The sequence below is a fragment of the Podarcis muralis genome, chromosome 3 (assembly GCF_964188315.1).
Source record: "Podarcis muralis chromosome 3, rPodMur119.hap1.1, whole genome shotgun sequence".
Taxonomy (NCBI): Eukaryota; Metazoa; Chordata; class Lepidosauria; order Squamata; family Lacertidae; genus Podarcis; species Podarcis muralis.
In genome coordinates this window covers 99,397,225-99,403,224 of record NC_135657.1, presented here as the reverse complement: position 1 = coordinate 99,403,224, position 6,000 = coordinate 99,397,225, and positions in this window count along the sequence as shown.

Sequence of the window (6,000 nt, the reverse complement as noted above, 5' to 3'; positions counted from 1 at the left end):
GCCTTGTGTCTCAAACGTTTTGGCTCCTGAACGCCGCAAACCCAGAAGTGAGTGTTCTGGTTTGTGAATGTTCTTTGGAACCTGAATGTCCGACACGGGTTCTGTGGCTTCCAGTTGGCTGCAGGAGCTTCGTGCTGAAAGGCAAACCTTTAAAAAGAGTGTTTTTTCTTGGTTCTGGGTCCTTCACCTCCTGACGAAAAGGAGCGGGGAACTCTGTTGCAACAGATAATGAAAGATCAGCTTTGCTTTCACTGGATTTCTGCCTCAGTTCATTAATCTCTGACCGGTAATGAACTTGGGGAGTTGGGCCATCAAAAGGCATGCACCCCCTATTTTCTGGTAACATAACCCAGAAGACTTTTATGAAGAGACATGAGTCCTGTCACTCCCAGAATCTCCTCCCCACACCTCAGATACATATCTCTTGCTTGTCTTGTGCTCTGATTATTGCAATAAAAAAACTATTTAAAATCCCTATAGCATATATCCATATGCAAGCTCAAAGGAGTCCCCCCTCCCTTCCAAAAGAGTGTTTGCTTATCTTGTGCTAATAGCATTGCTACAACTATTACCAGCTTTTAAAGGCAGGTAGAACTTGATTATTTTCTTAAGACAGTGTCCCAGATTGTTCACAGCGTAACCTTGAGATTGCTGACTGGCAGCTGAAGGAGAAGCTGAGGCTGCAGCCTCTTTTTATGGATGGCCACAGAGCTGTTAAAACAGACAGGAGAGTTATCCCTGTTATGATCTGGCAACCCCTTAGGCTGTCGCCGCAGTGCTGGCAACGTGACATTGTGCTGGAGTGCAACAGTAAACACATTAATTGCATTAATTAAAAAGGCATTAGGAATGAAACACTAAATATTCAACTGAAGAAATTCCAATGAATTGATTAGCACAATACTGAATAATGGATTAATTAAATTTAACAACATCTGCTTCATTATTTTGGGTCTTTTTCATGAAATACCTCTTTCCAAATTTCAGTGCAATTCCCTGCTTTTTATTCTGTACCAAAGGCAGTGTGGAAAACGTCAGTGTATTCCACAACATTTCAAGAAAGTAAAAATATGTGTATGCATGTCTCCTTGTAGGTACGTCTGTGAAACCTGGAGAATATATATACAGGTGTTTTAAAGATCCATGTACATTTCTTTCTTTCTTTCTTTCTTTCTTTCTTTCTTTCTTTCTTTCTTTCTTTCTTTCTTTCTTTTAAATGTGTTTGCTGTAGGAAATATCAGAGTAAGTTGTGGTGCTGCCTTTATTTCTCATGAGATAATCAGAATTTGAGGTTTTAACCCAGGATTTACCAAACATGAGTCTCCAGCTGTTTTTGGACTATAGTTGCCACAACCCCTAACCGCTGGCCCTGCTAGCTATGAATGATGGGAGTTGTAGTCCAAAAAGAAAAGAAAAAACCCAACAACTGGAGACCTAAGTTTCGGAAACCCTGTTTTAACCAAGGACATGTTCAGGCAAGATATATATCTCATCAGGAATTGGTTGGCATGATTATTCCTACAAACAGGGCTTCCCCTGCGGTGTTTGTGTGTGTGTGTATGGGGCCATGGGCAAACCATGTTGTGTAAGCCCCCTCACACACACCATGTGCCTCCTGGTGTAGTCAGGGTTTTTCCTTTTGTGTTTTTGCACAATTTTGTATTTTTGCACAATGGCAGTTTATTTCCTGGGGTAAAATAAAAAAAAAAAACCCTCAACAACAACAATCCTAAAAAAAAGGTCAACAACTTTGTTTGGCCCTTTGGTTGGCCCTCATGGCCAAATTTTAAAAATCCGCCTGGACAGAAGTTCTTAATCCTGAAAAAGAGGATGTGTTCGGGGGAAAGAGGACATATGGGAACCCTGATCCTGTTCTGAGCTTCCCTGAGCTTTTCTTTATAAGTGGAAAGGCAGAATATAAATCTGATAAATAAGCATCACTAGAATCCCCCCAAAAAGTTATAGCAGAAACTTCTGATTGGTTTAAAAACCATGATGTGTGCCTGAATATTGACCTGTGAACTTGTTCAAGGAATAATAATAAAATACCTGGAACTAATCTAGTATTGGACGCGGGTGGCACTGTGGTCTAAACCACTGAGCCTTGGGCTTGCTGATTGGAAGGTTGGCGGTTCGAATCCCCGCGACGGGGTGAGCTCCCGTTGTTCGGTCCCTGCTCCTGCCAACCTAGCAGTTTGAAAGCACGTCAAAGTGCAAGTAGATAAATAGGTACCGCTCCGGCAGGAAGGTAAACAGCAGGCAACTGTCAGGTCCTTTACCTTTTTAATCTAGTATTACTGTATCTAAAATATTAAAAAAATATTAAAATATTAAAATTGAGACAGTGTGGTCTAGTGTTTTGAGTGCTGAAGTAGGCCTGGACATGCAGGTTCAAATCCCCACTCAGCCATGTAGCTCACTAGACATATTCAGACCAGATGCACTCTATTTCAGTCTAATTTACTTCATAGCGTTATTGTGGGGTTAAATGGGGTATGGAGAAGAACCATGTTTGCTGCTCTGTGTTCCTTGGAAGAAGAAAGGGAAATAAATGTAAAAAACCCCAAATCTTATAATAATATGCTACCTACTTGAGGGTGATTGTGTGTTTCTAGGAGAGCTTAAAGCACAAACGTTGGTAAGCAACGATTTCTCAGATATCCTAGCATTCAGCAAAGAACTTATTAAGCATGGCTTTCTGTGCAACTGTTGCAAAAGGCCGCAGGCATGTCCTTGCTCTTGATTAAATGCATGTTTCTGTATTTTATAAGAGTGTTCCATTTTACTTGCAACACAGGACAGGTTTCCCCCCCTTGTGCAGCCCAGTATTTTTTTGGCACGATCTAACAGAGCAAGTCTCTTGAGCACTCAATATGCATAATGTTTGCTGCATATTAAGATTAGCCTATAGTCAGGGGCCAGGGGCTTGCCCTCCACATCTCGGCACACTTTGTGACAAAGTGAGCTGTGGTCTGCATCATCTGAGAACAATTTATCTGGTATAGATTTTTATTTCTTTATGGATTCATAAGCTGCACTTTCATAAAAAACCAACAAGATGGGATACAACATTTAAAAATAAAACCAAACCAACCGAGATCTCCATAAAATGCATTTAAAAACATCAATACATATTGATTGATTTCTAAAGAAAAGTCACGTTCCAAAGGCCTGTGCCAACAAAAAAGGGCTTCAGGATATGCCTAAATGAATGGAGGGAATTCAATAAGGGTCTCTGGGCAGGAGCAAAGATGGAAGGTTTCCAGAGACCAAGCAGGGTACAGATCCTAGAGGCAGAATTTTGGCTTTCCTGCCACAATACGTCTCAAAAGATTGTTTAAAATTCTTGCATTTTTATCATTTTATTTTTATGTATTTATTAAATTTCTATACCACACTTCATCCAAAGATCACAGAGCTGTTTACAGTATAAAAACACAAAAACACATACCATATTAACAAATGAAAACAGTTTTAAAGGCCTTAGATTGTTTAATTAGCCAAAGACCTGGGCGAAGAGGAATGTTTTTGCCTAGCGCCTAAAGATATGTAAGTAATGAAGGTGCCAGGCAAGCTTTCCTGGGGAGAGCATTCCACAATCAGGCAGTCACTGTAGAAAAGGTCCTTTCTTCTTTTCAAGAAGATAAAGTCTTGACCAAGGAAGAGTGGCAGATAAACTTAATGGACTATGCCGAAATGGCAAAACCTATGGGAAGAATTAGAAACTAGGAAGAAGTAACTTTTAATAAAGAATGGGGAAAGTATATAATTTATTTGAAAAATTATTGTAAACAACTAAATTCATTAGCAGGATTGGTGTAAATATTGTGGTTAAAGATTTGAAATATGGATTTATAAAAAAATGTAATTATTAAGGAGATGCGGGGGGGGGGGGAATCTATTAACATAAGGCTCCACAAAGGGTGGGGGAGGGAAGTCCAAGGGGATATGTGTATTGTATTGTATTTCTTTTTTATTTGATGCTTATAAAATTGGAAAAATTCAGGGAAAGAAAAGGCCCTTTCTTGTGTTGCCACTCTCTGGACCTCTTGTAGAGGAAGAACATGAAGAAGGGCCTTAGATCATAAGTCTGGGTCAGTTCATCTGGGGAAAGGTATTGCAGTCATGAGCTGCTTAAGGTTTTAGAAGTCAAAACTAGCACTTTGAGCTTGGCATAGAAACTAATTGGCAGCCAGTGCAGTCGGGCCAGAATTGGTGTAAAATGCTCAAACCATCTTGCTCCAGTGAACAACTGGGCCATGGAATTCTGTACCATCTGAAGTTTCCAAAATGTCTTCAGAGACAGACTGTACTGTGCTAGTAAATGCATTGGGCATGTACCTAGTTTGCACCCCAAATGGGGCTAAGCTTTTAATATCTGATGTTTCATTGTGTTCTTTTATATTATGTATTATGTTTTGTATTATGTTCTGTTGGAAGCTGCCCAGAGTGGCTGGGAAAACCTAGTCAGATGGGCAGTGTACAAGTAATAAAATTATTATTATTATTATTATTATTAGTCAGAACCATGGCTGGCACAGCTTTTAAATGAAGCCCTGTTAATTCAAATTTTCTAAATAACTATTTTACTGGAAGTTCAGCCTTTGAGTTTCTCACAGTGGGCCGCTAACAATGGTTTTGTAACGGCACAAAATAGTGTGCCATGAATATTAATGGGGGGAAAGCATACTGAAATATTATACTGAAGACCCACCCTCTTGCTTAATTTTTGAGGAGACAGAATAAACAGCTCTTCTGTGTGTGTTTATTAAATTTTGTCACACAGTGTTTGTTCATTGTTTACTCAAAAGTAAACCCCACTGTGTTTAATTGGACTTAACGTAGGATTAATTTGCTTCAGACATTTCACAAAAGTGCAAAGATGTAGAAGGCTGTAAATGACTCTTGCTTCCTCTTTTTGCACTTCCTGTATCATGATTGAAATGGGAATGTGTGTATTTTATTTGTGCGTGAGTTCTAGATGCAAAAGCAACTTGGGCAGATGAGAAACACATGAAATTTCCTGTTTAGACATTTGGTACAGAAAGTACAAAACGAAGATGTCACATAACTAGGGGTTATGGGTGGAGAAGTTTCATTTGCATTTCAGTGAAAAACTTCCTAATTTCCACATCTCAAAACAACATTCAAACAAAAACATCTGTCCTTTGCAATGGACCCTTCTCTGAATTTTGGGATGCAGTTCTCTAACCAAACAACATAAACCAAAATGCATAAGGGAAAGATGTGCAAAAGAATGTACATATTAGTGAGAAAACTATACACAAAATGTTTTTCATATGGAGAAATTGCCTGAGAAAATGTGCATATTAGTCAAAATTGCTTAAAAATATTTCTGTTAGGAGAAATTCACACTAAAGTGCTAATAACATTTCTTGAGGATTTTTTAAAATTGCCTAGGAAATGTGAAGTACTGAAATTAAGACTACAAATATGAGAAATGTAGAGAACCATAACAGACAAATTTGACCATCTCTGCCAGGAAGTAAGCGTCAGAACACAGAGAAACTCTGGTTCTGGAAAATATGCTTAGGAATCCATTTTAAATCACTTGAACTTCCACCCCCTCCCTCCCTCCACACCATGATTACTTCACAATCCAAGATTACTCTGTATTCATAGGTATGGCAAAGGTCTCTCAATCCACTTTCCCCGTCTTATTTTATTATGCTGTATATATATTGTGTTTATTCCAGTTTTTACCTGCACCTCGGTAGTTCAGGAAGGCTAATATATCAAAAGCGATATTCCATAAAAGTAAATTTAAAGAAATAATGTTTAAAATGAAGAAAAAGGTGTGTATGGAAACTGGAATGGCCCACCCCATGGCCCCGAAGAGCAAGTTGGACACAGTTACTCTTCTGTATGATAGACTATGAATGAGCATATTATTTGTGCCTTGGCGATTCAACTTGGTATAACAAATCCTTGGTAGATGAATAGTGAATGAACATATTATTTGAAGCTTGGGGATTCAAC